The following is a 17,982-nucleotide window of genomic DNA, read 5'->3' as shown; positions in this document are numbered from 1 at the left end:
AAAAAAAAAAAAAAAAAAAAAAAAAATGGATTTCATAGAAGTTAATAGTAGGACAGTGGTTACCAGAGTCTGGGGACAGTAGAGGGGAGGTAGAAATGAGGAATGGTTAGTCAACAAGTACTAAGTTACAGTTAGGAGAAATAAGTTCTAGTGTTTTATTGTATGGTAGGATGACTATTGCTAATGATAATGTACTGTATAGTTTTTAAAAGATGCTACAAATGATTTTGAAATTTTCAACAATAAGAAATTATAAGTGTTTGAGAACACTTATATGCTTGTTCTGAGATGAACACTACACAGTTGTATACATCCATCAAAACATCACATAGCAGGACTGGAAATATAGCTCAATTAGTAGAGTGCTTGCCTACCACTCTCAATCCTCAGCACCACCAAAAAAATTAAAAAACAAACAAACATACAAACAACAATAGAATCACACAACTATGCACGATTCTCATGTGTCAATAAATATTTTAACTGTAATGGACATACAAAAAATCTAGATACAGACAAATCTAAATATAGACCTTACATCCCTCTCCAAAATTAACTCAAATGAATCATAGATCTAAATATGAATACAGACTCCTAAAAGATAACATAGGAGAAAAATCTGGAGGACCCTGGGTATGGCAATGACCTTTTAATTGCAACACTCCAGGCCTGGTCCATGAGGATTGATAAGCTGGAATTTAATAAAATCAGAAATTTCTGCTCTGTGAAAGACACTGAAAAGATAATGAAAAACAAGCCACAAACTGAGAGGAAAATATTTTCAAATGACATATTAGGTTGAGGACCATTATTCAAAATATATAAAGAACTCTTAAAACTTAGCAATGAGAACAAAAACAAACCAATTAGAAAAGTGGTCAAAGACCTTAACAAACATTTCACTAAAGAAGGTACACAGATGGGAGATAAGTATATGAAAAGATGTTCCACAACATGTGACCAGGGAAATGGAAATAAAAACCATATGATACCATTGTACACAGATGGGCCAAAATCTAGAATACTGAAAAGACCAAATACTGATGAGGATGTGGAGCATCAGGAACTCTCATTCATTGCTGATGGGACTGCAAATTGGAGTAGCCTCTTTGGAACACAGTCTGGAGGTTTCTTACAAACCTAAACATATGATTCAAACACTGGCACTCCTTAGTATTTAACCAAAGAAGCTGAAAACTTATATACACACAAAAAAAACCCTATAAACACATTTATAGCATTTTATTAATAATTCACAAAACCCGGAAGCAACCAAAATGTCCTTCAGTAGATGAAGTGTTAAATAAACTGTAGGCCATTCGGACAACAAAATGTATTCACTGCTAAAAAATGAACTATCCAGCCATGCAAAGACCACTGCATATTACTAAGTAAAAGAACTCAATCTGAAAAGGCTAAATACTGCATGACTCCAAGTGAATGAAATTCTGNGTTGCCATGGCTTTGTTAAAATCAGATAAAATAGATATTAAGAAAAAAAGTATTGAGAGTCACTTTGTAATTGAAAAAAATAATAAGTATACCCTCATTGTATGAAATTTTAACAGATCTCTCTCAGATACTTATAAAACAAAAAAGACAAAAGAAATCAATAAGAATACAGGCAATTAGAAAACCATAAACAGCAAAGTTGAACAAATAAACATGTTTAGAGCTCTGCACAGATAACTAGAAAATGCACATTATTTCCATGCACATGGAAAATGCACAACAGGCCATATGCTATGAAAACAGACACATCACAGCACATTCCAAAGTAGTGATCAATGCAGGGTTTGCTCTTTGCTCACAAGGCTCTGAAGCTAAAAATGAACAGCAAAAAGATGGGTAGGAAATCCTCAGCAGAAATTAGAATACTCTTAGCTGAACAAGATGAGTTTATATAAATCACATAAAATAATTTTATATAATCATATAAGTGATTTCATGTAAAACTTTTTTGTACCCTACAACAAAACCAGTACTTAAAAGGAAATTTATTATTTAAAATCTATATTACATAAGATGAAAACTGAGAATCTACAAATCAAACCTTTCATTTTAAGACTACTCAAGTTTCAAAGAAAGTAAAAAAAGAAAACGAATAAAGACAAGAGCAGAAATGAAAAAGAAATGCACAATATAGAAAGTTAACAACTAGAACAAGGAAATATTAAAAATAAAATACTAAACCTTTTGAAAGACCGATCAGGAAAAGATAGCGTTCAAAATTCAAAAGGTGACCTCTCCACAGATCATGCAGGCATCAAATATAGAAGAAGATATTACAAACAAATTAATGCTAATAACATGAAAACTGAGACGCAATGCCAAAGTTTCAGAAAAACAAATCTCACCAAAATGGACTCAAAGAAAATCTAAAAACCTGAATAATCTTAAACCTATTAAAAAATTGTAGTGCATGCAATAATGAAGAAATGGAATGAACCTAAGTGCCCATCAATCATTTACAACCACATGGCTGGAACTAAGGCCATTATGGTAAGTGACATAAGCCAGGCATAGAAAAGCAAACACCACATGATCTCACTCATACGTGAAAGCAAAAACTATGGAGACAGTAAAAACACCAGTGGTTTCCAGGTATTAGGAGAAGGAAGGGATAAAAAGGCAGACCACAGAATTTTTAGGGCAGTGAAACCCACTCTTTATAATACGATAATGATAGTTACGTGTCATTATAAGTTTGCCCAACCTGTAGAATGTGCAACACCAAGAGAGAACTCTGTGTTTTCTGTCTTATGCAGAAGCTAGAGAGAAAAAAAATATATAATAAGCAAACAAAAAAAGAATTTCATTAAATCAGAAGGGAGAACATTAGAATAAGAGGAAGAGAATCAAGGAGGAGAGAGGAAGAGAGGGAAAGGGGAGGTACTGGGGAATGAAATCAACTGAATTATGCAAGTGTAAATATGAGTCCCACTTTAGGTATAATTATAATGCATCAATTAAAAATAAATAAATAGAAGGGAAACAGTAGAGGAAAGGGGAAGGGAAGGTACTGGGGAAATAAATAAGCAAACTATGTTATGTACATATATTAATATGTCACAAGGAATTCTAATACTATGCATAATTATAATGCACTAATAAAAGTATTTTTTAAAGGAACAAACCCTATGGACTTTATGTGATCATGATGTGTCAATGTAGGTTCATCAACTCTAACAAATGCACCACTCTGGTGGAATGGTGCTGCAATGGCAAGGCTGTACATGCCTGTGGGCTGGGAGTACATGGGACATCTCTTATCTTCAGCTCCATTTTGCTCTGAACCTAAAACTTCTCTAAAAAAAATCGTCTATCAGGGGCTGAGGTTGTGGCTCAAAGGTAGAGCGCTCGCCTAGCATGCATGAGGCACTGGGTTTCATCCTCAGCACCACATAAAATAAAAAAAGATGTTGTGTCCACCTATAGCTAAATATTTAAAAAACAGTCCATCAAAAATTGTAATTTTTGTAATTTAAAACCTTACACAAACAAAACATCCTGATAACCACCAGAGAATTCTGTGAGAAATTAAAAGAATGCTGACAATTCTCGAATACCTCCAGAGAATAGAAAAAGAAAATACATTTCCTAATTCACTTTAAGCATAATTTTCATAACCAAAGTCTGACATGAACTTTGTGAGGAAAGAAATTTTCAGGTCTATTTTGCTCATGAACATAAATATTAGAAGCGCAAACAAAATACTAGGAAACCAAACACAGCAAAATATAAAAACATTAATCAACCTTGACCCTTTTAAAAATGCATGGTTCTCTAACATTTTTAACTTTATTCATCATATTGACATAAACAAGAAGAAAATTCATATAATTATTTTAGTAGATGCAAGAACATCTTTGATTAAACTCATCTCCCATTGATGATTTAAAACTCTGAGCAAAAGAAGAATAAAGGGGGAAAGTCTTTAAAATGCATCTTTAGAAAGCCTCCTGCAAGCCTGATATATACTGATGAAATGGGAAATATTTTCTCTATTTAAAGTTCTAGCCACTGTGATCAGGTAAGAAAAATAAATTAAAAATTTAGAAAAGAAAAAAATAAGTGTTATTGTTAGCAGATGATGGGCAAAACTGCTAAATGTAAAGGTCAGTAAACAAAAAGATCTACTTGTTTATACCCCAGCTATCAACAGAAAGAAACTTTTAAAAGTAATTTTCGTTATCACTTCAAAAATATGAGAAAAAAAATACATATGAACCTTTCTAAAAAAAATTTAAAATAACTGTATGTATAAAACAATAAAGGATCATTGAGAGAATTAAAAGATAATACTTGGATCTATACATTGGTTGGAAGAGTCGATTTATAAAAATGTTAGTTCTTCCTAATTCTGTAACTAAAGGAATTTTTAAAAACAACAACAAAAAAAACTATGAAAGCTTAATTGAAATACAAAAAAAAAAAAAAAAATGGTCACATTTTTAGGGTATGGCTTGGTGATTTCTACAGCTACCCAATCCATCCCCACATGCCCCTGTGTAGTTCATCCCCCAATCCTCCCTCCACACCCAACTCCAGGCAACCACTGGTTGATTGTCATCACTAGAAAGTAGTTGAAGCTGTTGGAAAACTTTATTTAGATAGAACCCTACCATAGGTACTCTTTTGTGTCTGACTTCTTGTATTTAACATACTGTCTTGGAGATTCACTCATTGTCCAGTGCAAGTTTGTTCCTTATATAAATAGTAACTAATAGTTTAGTAATAATTTTACATTGTATAAATATGATGATTGTTTTCAGTTTGGAGCAATTTTGAATGAAGTCACTATGAATATTTACACTTTTGTGGACATATGTCTTTATTTCTCTTAGATAAATACCTAGGAGGAAAATTTTTGAGGATTCAATGCACTGTTAAATTAAACCCAATATAAAAAATTCCTTTGCTTTTTTGGAACTTAACTAATTCAAAAATTCAAAAGAAAATGTACAGAGTGAGGATGACCTTATAAAAGAAGAGAAAATTGGGAAGTCTGGCTCAAACAACTTCTTATAAAAAACTAATATGGGGCTGGGGCTCAGTGGCAGAGCACTCGCCTAGCACATGCGAGACCCTGGGTTCGATCCTCAGCACCACATAAAAATAAATAAATAAAGTAAAAGTATTGTGTCCAACTACAACTAAAGAGAGAGAGAGAGAGAGAGAGAGAGAGAAATTTAAAAAAAACTAATATGGAAGTATAAAATAGAGCAATGGATTAATGGAATTTAACAAAGTCCAGAAACAGCTCTAAACATACATGAACATTGGGGCACCTTTGCTAACCAATAGTGAAATGACAGTCTTTTCAATGAATGGTTCCAGGAAAATTAGCTAGCAGGGGGGTGGGGAGAGGGGTGCTGAAAATCTATTTTACATCTTTCAAAAAAAAAGTAAATTCTAAATGAGTTTTAGATTGAAATTTGAAAGGCAAAATAATGTTTCCAGAAGTTAATATGCTAAAATATTTTCATGAATTCAAGTTGGTGAAAAATTTCATAGGTAGGTATTTTAAAAGTCATTATAAAAGATTACTAAAGTAGGCTGCATTGAAATTGTTTTGTTCATAAAAGACACCAGTAAGAGGATGAAAAGGCAAGTTAAAAAGCTAAAGTACATATTTATAGCACATGTAATTAGTATAATTATATACCATATTAACATAGAGAATATATATTTTTTTCCTACCACACCCAAAAAAAGGAAAAGGACAGGTAACTAGATTTTTTTAAAATGTGAAAAACACTAAAAATGGCTGTTGAAGAAGAAAATATTCTAATAGCTAATAAACATCTGAAAAAAATGTTCAATTTATTTTGTAATATGAGGAACTCAAATTTAAACAATAAAAAGATAGCATTAAATTCCTCCTGAGTGGCAAAAGTTTAAAAGTTTGGCTAGACACAGACACGTGCCTGTAATTCCAGAAATTTGGGAGACTTAGGCAGGAGGATCATAAGTTCAAGGGCAGCCTGAGTAATTTAACAAGACCCTCAGCAATTTAGTGAGACCCAGTCTCAAAACAAAGAATAAAAAAAGGGGTGGGGTTGTAGTTCAATGGTGGAGTGCCAGAGAAAGGGGGGTGGGGCAGGTTGGTTGACAATGTCAACTATTAGCAAGAATACAGAGAAAGGGACTCCTATACTTCTGGAGGAAGAATAAATTCATATAATCACTTTGGAAACAGTTTAGTATTATCTGCCATCAGAAATAAATTGTGAAAGGCTTTGAACAGGGGAGAAAAAAATAGGACTGAGTGTCCAGTTAAATGCACCATTCTGTGTTATCTTGCCTTTCATTGTCTATGAACTATTCTACAACTAGCTAAATTGTAGAAAATTGGTAACAACACCAAAACTTCTTGTCCAGGAGAAATGCAAATGAATTGTCTGGTGGAATGAAATGCCCTGTGAGTAAACAGCACTTTTCATCTACTCATAAATTCACTACCACCTCTCTGACTGCCTGTATTTATGTGGGTCTTTACATCGTTCAATTCTCCTTTGAACAAGTTATAACACCTTCCTGGTTCCCTCATTAGTTAATGAATTAAATGAAATATTTGACACGTACTGTTTTTATATTTGTATGAAAGCAGTGTCTTTGCTTTCTGGGAAAAAAAAAAAATCCTTTCATACTGAGACCAAAGACTATATATCCTATGGCCCAGTAAGTCCACTCCTAGGTACCCAATCAACAGAAATGCATGCATATCTGCCCCCAAGAAACATGTATAAGAATGTTTATAACATCACCATTTATAATAGCTAAGAACTGGAAACACCACAAATACCCATCAGTGGTCACGTGAATAAAATATATTGTGGAATACTTCCATAATAAAATACAGCAACACAGTCACTAGAACATCAATGCACCTCACACACATCATGCTGAGAAAAAGAAGCCACACATAAAATAATACTATACAAAATCTTTTTTAATAAGAAACAAAAGTAAACCACTTGAAATATACAATCCGTTGACAAAGATTCTATAAGAACTTCTTTGCCTTGCTGTTCAAAGTCAGCATAGTGGTTGCCTGTACAGGCAAGAGAGGTGAGAATTGGGAAAGAGTAGAAGGAGCCCTTCTGAGATAGCAGTAATGTTCTATCTTGACCTTGAGAGCGGCAATGATCATAAACATATTCACTTTATGATAAATCATTGCCCTATTTAATTGTTCAGTGCATTTTCCTTAATGTACATTATCTTTCACAATAAAGAAAATATTTCTTTTTAAAAAAAAGGCTTCAGGGAGTGAAGGACCTGATAGCCAATTAGAGACAAAAGCTATAGCATTTGCTGTATTATCCAGCAAGCAAGTTTTCCACATTAATATTCCAAGTCATTAAAGAAATGGCCTTCAGAGACTATTTTCTAATCCCCCAAAGCAGTAAAATAAATGCAATAAGCTGCCGGAAAAGACAGGAAGCCTAACAATCCCTGGACCAGGACATTTCTTTTCTTAAGAGGTTTGCCAGGTTCATAAACTAAGTATTTTCAGCTAGAAGTTTATATGTAAGCTTTACCCTCCCTCTCTGAAAACAAAAAATTAGCTGCCATTCAAAAGAAATTAACACCTGCATCTACTTCATTTCAAGGGAAAATTGTTTCTTTCCATCTCCCCTGTAACTTGATATACTTCTGCATGCATCAGGCAGAGGTGACAGCCCCTTTGTCATCAGCCTAGGTAATCGCTGCCTGGGTAAGCAAGCCCTGAACCCACAGCACCAGCTCTGTCATCTGTCCAGGCGGGTTCACCAGGTACTGTGGGCACCATTCCTGCACAGGTGTGGGTGAAAGTTAGAAAATTCAACCAGTGACTCTCAGCTGTTCATGTTTTGACTATGTGAGAGGACCAGGAGGGCATACCCAAGGGCCTCATGGCAAGGCTGCTCACCTTACTAGACATCCAATTTCATTCATTCTTGAGAGCAGAAAAAAATTGGAAATGGAGGGAGTGAAGGAGACAACTGCGAGGAGAGAAACAGAAGTACATATATGCCTCTTATGCTCTGTCCCCAACTCCTCCTACACCAAACCCTGGAAGATTAACTCCTTCCTTTTCCAGAATAAAAATAATGATAGTCAGCATTCATTAAATACATGCTATATGCATATTTATGTGTGTTTTAGAATAAATATATACATATATGTACATACATAATCTAATATATATTTTATACACACACACACACACACACACACATCATCTAATCTTCTTCACGATTGTCCTTATAAGTAGGTAGCTTTGTCTTCATTTTCAGGGGGAAATTAAAGCTCAGATAGGTTCAATAATGTTTCCAACATCATACCTCGGGAACAGTCTGACCAGCTCTTGGCCTGGAGAAAACTAATTTTTTCGTTTCTTTGCTTTTTTAGTTTTTGGTTTTTGTTCGTTTGTTTTATTTGGTACCAGGGTTTGAACCCAGAGGGTCTTAACCACTAAGCCACAATCCCAGTGCTTTTCTTTTCTTTTTTCTTTTTTTTTTTTTTTTCTTTTTTTGAGACAGGATCTTTCTAAGTTGTTTAGCGCCTCCCTGAGTTGCTGAGGTTGGCTTTGAACTTGCAATCCTAGGTTTTCCTAAAAGGCAACTAATTAGCCACTGCCTGCCTAAATCTTTCTATCTTGAAATGATACAATCAATATGTGAAGTTGCCATGAATGATACAAAAAGAGTGCACCTAGTAATAAAATTTCTTTCACTAGAGACAATTAACCAATAAACATTAGTGATACCAACTTCATATTGCTCCTGATAACCACCTGTGAAGTAGATGTGATTATTATGCCAGTTTTTCTCTAATGTATAAAGTACAAAGAGGTTGCTACTTGTCTCCAGATCCCACAAATGTAAAAAACAAAGCAAGGACTCCAATTCTGGCTCCAAGGTACCTAATCATCTCAGGTGATGAGAAACCACATGAACATCTATAATATATGTAGCAGTATCAAGAGGAAGGAAAGAAGGTTTGGTGAGTGATGTCAAATGATGGCTAAGTAGCCAAAAGGTCAATGGGTAAGGGACAGAAGCAGAGAAAGGAAGGTGTCTGAGAAACAGAGGGGAAACTTATTTAAACTGACTTCAGTAGCATGCCATGGTGGGGAGGAAGAGAAAAAGGCATTGTTGAAGAACACACCTTCAAAGCCCCTCCTGTGGTGGTGAACCCAAAGACCTGAGCTCCTTGCATCTAACGAACACACTTCCATTGGAACAATCTTAATGTATACAAACAAAATTATATACATTTTCTCCCTATTTGGTCACTGGAATTAGTACAATATTGCATTAGTGCAATATTGCATCTAACACTCTCTAGAGTCAGACTTCCTAGATTCATAATTCTGGCACTGAAACATACCATTATGACCTTAGCAAGTTACTAAAGGTCTCTATGCCTCAGTTTCCTTTTTTGCAAAGATTAGATATCAACCCTAGAAGGGTATTAAGAATAACAATATTATAAAGCTAAATAGTGCCTAGCTCTTTAATAAATAGTAGTTTTTAATAAATATTAGCTGTTAATAAATATTAGCTATTATGATCATCATCATAATTATAAATCCACAACCCTTAACTTAGCACATAAAACCCACCCGCGTTTAATCCCCACCTTCCTCTCAAACACCATCTCTGATACACTTGCAGTTCACCCTGGCTACCCTCTCTCGCCTCTCTGCTTTTGTTCCTCCCATCCTCTCCATCAGGACACTTTCCCACTTCTCTGCCAGGATAATTCCCTAGAGCTTCTTCCTCTTAACTTGACCAGATGCTTTCCCGGTGCTCCTAAAGCCACATTGTCTCTATCAGATCCCCCATCACCTATGGTGACTATCCAGGAAGAAAAATAACTTTTTTTTTCCTCAATCGCCATGAGTTCTTTATTGAGGCACACCCTGGTAACAAAAGACAGACTAACAAGCAAAAGACAAACAAGTTTATTCACACACACAATCATCACTGCGTGGAAGAAACTTCCATGAAAAGTAAACAGAAAGTGGTGACTTAGCGACTTTGGCTTATGCAGCATCTTCCACAAAGAAAGATAAATTCATAGAGAAATTACAGGGCAAAAGAAAGCAGTTTTCAACTCTGAGAAGGTAAATATATGGGAGGAAACTAATGGAATGGGGTTTGTTTGCAAATTCCTCTGGTGCTGTATCTAGGCTAACAAGATCTAGAGTTGTCACCAGGAAAGAAGAATTCGTGTGGTGTTGTCTTTAGGCAGAAAATTGGGGAGACAGAATTTTTCCTCCATTTGTTGCTTGTTCATTTCCTTCAGCTCAAAAATAATTTTTATGACAAAGATACCTATTTTGCGGTGACGATGCCTGTTTACCTGCACTGTCTTAAACTTTTGAGCTCTCAGGACTAGCAGGCCTCTGCCTCTTCCCAGAAAGTTTCTAGAACAAGCTGAGGGATGGAATTTGGGTAGTTTCAGGCTCTAGTCACAGAACATGGAAGATAGTTTTTGCCACAATGACAGAAATTCTCTTCTACCTTTCTATGTTTCCCTTTACTGCAATCCACAAAAGGCTAAAAAGCATCTTCTCGTAAAACAGTCCATAAAACTGTATGTGGTAATTAAGTGTCACCAGTCCTCAGCACACACAGCTAAGCGGTGCTATGCAGCTGCCTGCTTTCCATATGCATTAACGCTTGCTCCTTTTCATTTCCTCCCCGTTAAAGTTGTTCAAAACAAATACATTACAGTGTATCCAATTTATTCCCATCTTTTTCTAAGCTATGATTTTTTCACAGGGATGTACAATTCTTGCCGATGTTCAAATCTTTACTGCTGCTCTCTTACAAACCTAACTGGGAAATTGTATGTATTCACACAAGGAAGCTCAAATCCAAAAGAATTCAACAAAGTTGAGTCAAACCACCTGCCTCTAAAGACAGTTCTTAAGGAGCAGCAGCTTCAGGGACCTTGCTTTCAGAATATGAGGACATGGAGCAGAAGGAGGACCCAATGGGAAAGAGGACATACTTGAAGCCAGGCATTCTGGCTCTGAATCTTGGCTGCTGAATAGAACTGAGTGACCTTGGATAACTGGCAGCACTGGTGACAATCAGTGGGACCCTGTGCAAAGTAAAATGCAAAGCCAATGTTCAAAATTAAAAAGAATATTAAGGCAGAAATTATAGAATATTATATACCAAGAGTGAACACTTCTAAGCATGTGCTCCTGTGGGATTACAGAGTGTATGACACCTAGCCTCTCACCTCCGTCTCCTCCACTGTTAAATAGACACAAAAACAGCACCAATCTCAAAGGGATGCTGTAAGGAATGCTGTAAAGTCTCCCAAAAACTGTTTTCAAAAGCATCATGGGATGTAGCTCAGTAGTGGAGCACTTGCCTAGCATGTGCCAAGGCCTTGGGTTCAACCCCAGCATAGGGAGAAAAGCATAAAAAATGTTAGCTTTGCCCATTATCATTTTTTAAATGTCAACCTATGAAATAGAATAAATAAGGCATTAATATTCAGTTACAAATAATTCTTATTTCACCAAGGAATTAGTCCTAAGATCCTGTAAGTAGCAAACTTCCTTATTTAACTCTGATTGAGTTTATAAAAGATTGATGCCTGGGCTACTTACTAAAAGAGAACATATTAGGCAAAACAAAGGATGACTCTAATCAAAGAAGCAAACCCAGGAAAGGAAGAGGGGCTCAGACAAGATGGTCTAAGAGATGTTTTAATTTAAGGTTTACAAGGACAGGATCTCTCTTTCTCTGTTTATACACATGCCATTCTGGCCTATCTGTAGGATGCTCTTATGCCTTTGATGGGGCTGGATTAATAGCCAAGTTTTGGTGTCAATCAGAATTGAGTTGGATTCTCTGCCTCTAGATCCCCCAACTCTCTGACCTCAGACAATTAACTTCTATAAGCCTGCATTTCCTCATTAACAATCCAAACTCACAGAAGAATTTAAAAACAGGTTCACAGGGTTCTCATAAGTTTTAACTGATATATACAAAGTGCAGAGCTTAGCTCAAGGTTTGGCACATACTACTGCTCATAAATAGCTGCCTTCAGGGCAATAATGTGGAACCATGCTCTAAGTTGGTATTGGGATACAAAGAATAAGCATTAAATGCACATTGGACCAGAAATACCCTACTCCCCCCAAATTACAGCCTAAAATCCCAAGCATGGACTATTCAATAATATGAGAAAGAACCTTGACTGTCCATCAAGAATCAAAGTACAAAAGATCACTTTCAAACTTGGGATTGCTCTGATCAAATAAAAACTTCAACACCTGTATCAATATCTTAATTTGCCAAGAATATTTTACACTTTACTAGTACTTTCAAATAGATTGATATATTTGCTTACCCTCATTTTATAGATGAGACATTCTCACTGAAGGGTAGTCACCCAGACTGTGCTCTGGGGCCAATACAAAATGTCAGTTCAGTTTCGTTCATTTCTAGAAGCATGTGCCTTAAATGTGCCTGACTGCACTCTACCCAGGTGCCATTGCCATGCTTTAACTTATAACTTTCTGGTGGAAATTCTGCCTATGCTATCACTAAGGCAGTCATAATTACAGAACTAATTTCCAAATACCAAAGTAGAGCCAACCCAAGGTCTCTGAGCATTGTAAAAAGACAGTAAGACAACAGGATATTCTACTGCCCAACTCAGTGGCTCTCCCACAATTTATTCCTGTGTTTAAAATGTCTCAAAGGCATAGGCATTCCATTATCTATAAGGTCAAGGTCAAACTCAGTCTACCCCACCTCTCCCTAGAGTCCAGACTAAGCTCCAGCCAAACAGAAGTGCCCACTGTTTTCCACAAATGTCATGTTTTAGATTCAAGACCTGAAAAGAACCCAGAATAATGAGACCAGAGATAATGAGAAGTTGAGTGCTTTAGAGGAGATTGGGAGGGAAGCAAGATGTCATGTGGGCCTGTGGAGTCATGATAAAAAGAATATAATTTATTTCAAATGAAAAGGAAAGACATTGACCACTAAAGAAAGAGAATGAGATAATCTAATCCATAGTTTGAAAACATTCCTTCTAGGTGCTGTGCTAAGAACTGATACAAGAGTCACGAACAAAGAAGAAGAAACTAGGGGTTGGGGAAATGGGCAGTATATGTATGTTGCACAGCCATCCCAACTAGTTAGCTTGAAGGTGTGAAAAACCAACCTCTACCTCAGAACAAAGCCTGTCCAAGGAAGGGACATGACCTTTGTCCTTGGAAAGACCCACAGAGCACTCTTAGGCACATACCCACCCTGCTGAGTTGCTTATCTACAAATAACAGAAGAAATCTGCTGTGCCAGGTGTCCCTGACTCAGTCAGGCTAGATGGGGACCCTTAGCAACCTCCTAGCAGCCACCAATCAGCATGAGACAGGGAAATACCTGGGATGCCACATGACCCTCCCAGTAGTTTATGGTGGATGATAATGTGTTGGGAAACTATGTAGTTCAGTATGTACACCCCTCTTGGCTTACCAATCAGTTCAAACGAATCCCCCTCTTGTAGTAACCAATCACCCCTCCCCAACTTGTTCCCGCCAGCAAATGTGCTAATCATGTTTTAGAGTTGTTATTTGATTTTCCCGCGGTGTGTGATGATTTGCTAAGAGATGCTATGATGTATGTGGGGGTCCCTGCCTTCTCCAAAGAATGTATAAAACTGCTGTAAACCCTGGGCTCGAGGCCTCTCAGCCGTCACCAGTTGCTCTATGCACTCAGAGAACCAAGCTAGCTCGCAATAAACATCTCTTTGCTGTTTACATCGATCTTGGTCTCTGGTGGTCTTTTGGGGGTCCCGAATTCGAGCATAACAGGTGCTCATACCTATCCATCAAGATTCTATGCAAGTAACTGGTCATTGGTGAAACTAATCCAAATTTAGCTAAGTGTTAAATAAACAACCTTACTGGAAGACCCGTAGAGTAGAGGAATGAAGTCAGGGAGAAAAAAAGGGAAGGAAAGAAAAGGTCCTGGGAATGAAATTGACCAAATTAAATTATGTGTGTGTGCAATGAATACCAATATTATCTATTATTATAATATCCTAATAATAAAAAAGAACTACTTTCCCAAGTGTAATCTAGCTTGAAAGTTCTCCAAGTTAAAAAAAAAATCACAACATTCCTTGATTTTTTAATATTCAGTTTTAACTCAGATCAAAATTATTCCCATAAGTTGTTTTAACATATATTGATGTTGAGTTCATTTCAATAATTCTATATGGTTCCCTCCCTCCAATAGCAAATGGTTAAAAGCAGGGCATTCTGAGTCAGATATATCTGAAATGGATTCACTTGCTGTACTGCCACTTACTTGGAAGAATTACTTAGCTTTCCTGAGCCTCAATTTCTACATTTGTAAAATGAGGATACACATACCTCAAAGGGATGCTGTAACATTTTGCCCACATAATATAAGATGATTAGTTCACCTGCCATAGTAGCTGACCAATAAATATTAGCTGCTACAAAGATGATAACATTGTCCTCCCAAGGCAAGGCTCAAAGACAGTTGCTAGTCATATATAAACTCTCAGGACAGAAGAAATGATAGCCCAAGAAATAATGATGAATCTTAAGTTTCCCTTCATTAAATGGAAAATTCAACAATTTGAACAATAGCTAATAAGTTACTTGTATAAAATGTTTAAGTTCATTTTATGTTGGCTTGCCCAATTTGATACATACAACTCCAAACTCTTCCTTAAACAGTCACACTTAGATCTTTGACACATTTTAATTGTTAGCGTTCTGTTTAAAATTCTGCTTATGTAATCACTGTCATAAAATCGGAACTGAGATAAGTAATTTCAAAATACAAAGAACAATGACCAGAGTCAACCAGAGGACTCTGAGTACTTGAAAAGACAATAGAGTATTCTCTTCTGCTCAACACCTCCACTGATTTAATGTTCTGCTTAACACACATCAGTGTGTCCCCATGGCTAGGGGACAAAATCTCCAGTCCTTCACAGAACCCACATGATCCTTTGAGATCTGGCCCCAACTACACCATCTCTTTCAGCTCTCAAAACCAGCTCAATTCCAGCCAGCCACAATTTTTCACTTTCCCAAAATGTCTTGTTCCTTCATGGCATCTTATCTTTGCATATGATATTTTATTCGCCTGAAATTAATTCATTCTATCATTCCCTTGTTTGTTGACTACACTGTGCTAGATGTTACACACAAGGTGATGAACAACACAGTTATGAACGCTGCCCTTTAAGTTTGACAGCTGATAGGCAAACAAATATGCATGTATTCATATGCTAAGAAAATGCTATCAACACTAATAAACAAGGAAGTGTAACAGAGGTATCAAGAAGAGATCTATTTCATTAGCATAATCAGCAAAGGCAGTAAGCTATGTTTGGGGGCTTGAAAGGTGGGGGAAAAGATGAGCTCAAGTTCAAATTACACCATCTTGCACCACCTTTGCAAAGAAGTGGAGAGCAAAGTACAGTAGCTGGGAGAGCAAAACAGGAAGGAATTTGATAGGGCCCAAGAACAGGTGGAATGAAGAGAAGCAGGGGACCAAGGTCTAGGAAATTAGATCTCAAGACTAAGTGGGAACAAGGTCATGAGCACTGGGCACCTCATGGAGGAATTCAGATTTTTCAAAAGTGAAACAGAAAGGAATCAAAAGATTTAAACAAGGACTCTGGCTGTTCTGTGGCATTTGGGGATAAGTGATGACAGGGAGAACAAGGAGACAGCTGGAGCAGAAAAACTGCCCTACCCATCCAGAACAACGGGCTCAAGTTCAAATTACACCACCTTGCACCACCTTTGCAAAGAAAATTAATTCTGCCAGGTCTGATATGCCCTTGGTGAGTCTTCCTATGTGTGATCTGATTTGTCGTTGTTGTGCAGTACCAGGGATTAAATACAGGGTGCTTTATTACCACTAAGCCACATCCCCAGCCCTTTTATTTATTTTTTTTTTTTCAATTTTGAGACAGGGTCTCATAAGTTGCTTATGACCTTGCTAAGTTGCTGAGGTTAGCTTTGAACTTGCGATCCTCCTGCCTCAGCCTCTCAACCCACTGAGATTACAGGCATGAGCTACCCAGCCCAACTGTAGTTGTAAGTCACTTACCATGGAACCTTGAGCAGAACACTTGAGAGTTTCCTCTAAGCGTTGGTTCTCTCACAGGTAAAATAGACATGACAAAAGTACTTATCTAGTAGACTGCTGACGATGAAAGGAGATCATGTATATATCTTAACTATAGTAACTACCATATTATTTTTTAACTAAACCTATTGCTATTGTAAAGAAGTTGGAAATAGGTTTGTCTGTAAATGACCTTAAAATTATACTCTATTAAATGCATTTTATGATAGCCAAACTCCCGGATTCCAATCCTAGCATGTCTTTTACTAGTAGCAGAAGGGAATGTCTGTTGTGGCCCCTCTTTTACTGGGAAGCCAATCCTATTCTGAGCTTCAATTCCCTCATCTATATAGGAATTTATGACAGTACCAACCTAAAACATTTGTAAGGATTAAGGGAATTAATGCACAATTATAAAGCCCCAACAAACTACATGCAAGCACTCAGCAAATGTTATCAGTATTCTATCACTCATACCAGACCATAATTCCCTTAAAAAGGAATCAGATTTTCTATTGTCTTTCAACTCCATTCTTTCTACCTCTCCTCTTACTCACAGTGAGTGGATTCTAAGTGCCTGATAAACTTCCTTTTCATACATCTCTATTTGCTAAAGATAAGTTGGCCATGGGGAGGGCTCAAACACAGACCCTGTTCACCTACATATCTCGAAGAATATATAGTAAATTTGAGTTGTTCTGATAAAGAAATCCAGGTCTTGTATATGGTCTGAATAGCATTTCTTTCAATAAGACTTTAATATCCTGGGTCAAATATGGGTCAGAAGAAAAAAAAAATCTTTAAGTTACCAACAAGTTAGAAATCACATGGTGAAATCTTGGCTCAAATCCAGACATTAACCAGGCTGCTGAGATGAAGTAGCATGGCCAAATTAAACAGACATCAAACCTGCCAAGGAACAAATAATTAAGTGACATAAACTGAGGTAGGTGAGAGGGGTTCTCAAACTCCCAGATGAAAGAATGTGAGGAAAAATCAATAAGACTGCAACCTTTCAGCAGCCACAGTGCAAGTCCTCGCTGCCTCTGGGGAATGAATGTCCTCCTAAAAATAGGGAGGAAGGAAGGCGACAGGGTGGTGAAGGTCAGCAATAACAGAGCAAACACAAGTAGTAGTAAAGTCAGCCTCCAGGCCACAGTATAGGTATGAGAGATGACACCCGTAGGCAGTCACAAACACCAGGCCAATGACTTTACACCAGGCATAGAAATGATGCACATTTCCCAGAGAAGAATTCTTAATGGAATGGCTTCCTGGGATTCTGCAAGAAGGCTTTACCTATCCATTTACAGAGTTCTACAAGCCTCCCAGCTCTGGGGCTGAGATGATGGCTCTTTAGGCAAATTAATGATCCCTGTGATGCCAGTATTAGAAAGAGACATGGAAGCCAGAGATAAAGGGAGAAAATCAGAAAAATGAGCTGCACAACAGATGGAGGCATAGAAATAGAGAACCAGGAGAAAGCAAATGGAAAACTTTACGGATCTTTCTCCTTCTTGACAGTAATAAGAGCTTAAAGGAATAGATTAAATCAGACGTTTCCAATGTTCTTTGTTACTTATTAAAATCCCAAACAAAGCTTTGAATTGTCAACATGGAAAAAAAATAGGTATCATCTCTCCTTAGTCTTCACTCTCCCCATTCCTAATCCTTAGATAATGACTTTTTAAATATGAGACTGGCTGAGCCAATAATTAAGATAGTGAACTCTAACATTAGGGCATTAACTTTTATGACCAATGCTAACACAAGTTAACTAAAGACTGTTTTCTGAACCCCCAATCTTTTCTGTTAGCCAGAAGAGAAATGGGGG

The 17,982-nt window shown here is 36.8% G+C and overlaps 1 protein-coding gene across 2 annotated transcripts in view; it reads right to left on the bottom strand.

Annotated features, from left to right (window-relative positions):
• St6galnac3 (ST6 N-acetylgalactosaminide alpha-2,6-sialyltransferase 3) overlaps positions 1-17,982 on the bottom strand; it is a 517,617-nt gene that overhangs the window by 488,200 nt on the left and 11,435 nt on the right. The window lies entirely within an intron of this gene.

Source organism: Marmota marmota, unplaced genomic scaffold (assembly GCF_001458135.2).
Source record: "Marmota marmota marmota unplaced genomic scaffold, marMar, whole genome shotgun sequence".
NCBI lineage: Eukaryota > Metazoa > Chordata > Mammalia > Rodentia > Sciuridae > Marmota > Marmota marmota.
Note: the sequence above shows the minus strand (reverse complement) of the source record. Positions and strands in the feature narration are given on the sequence as shown.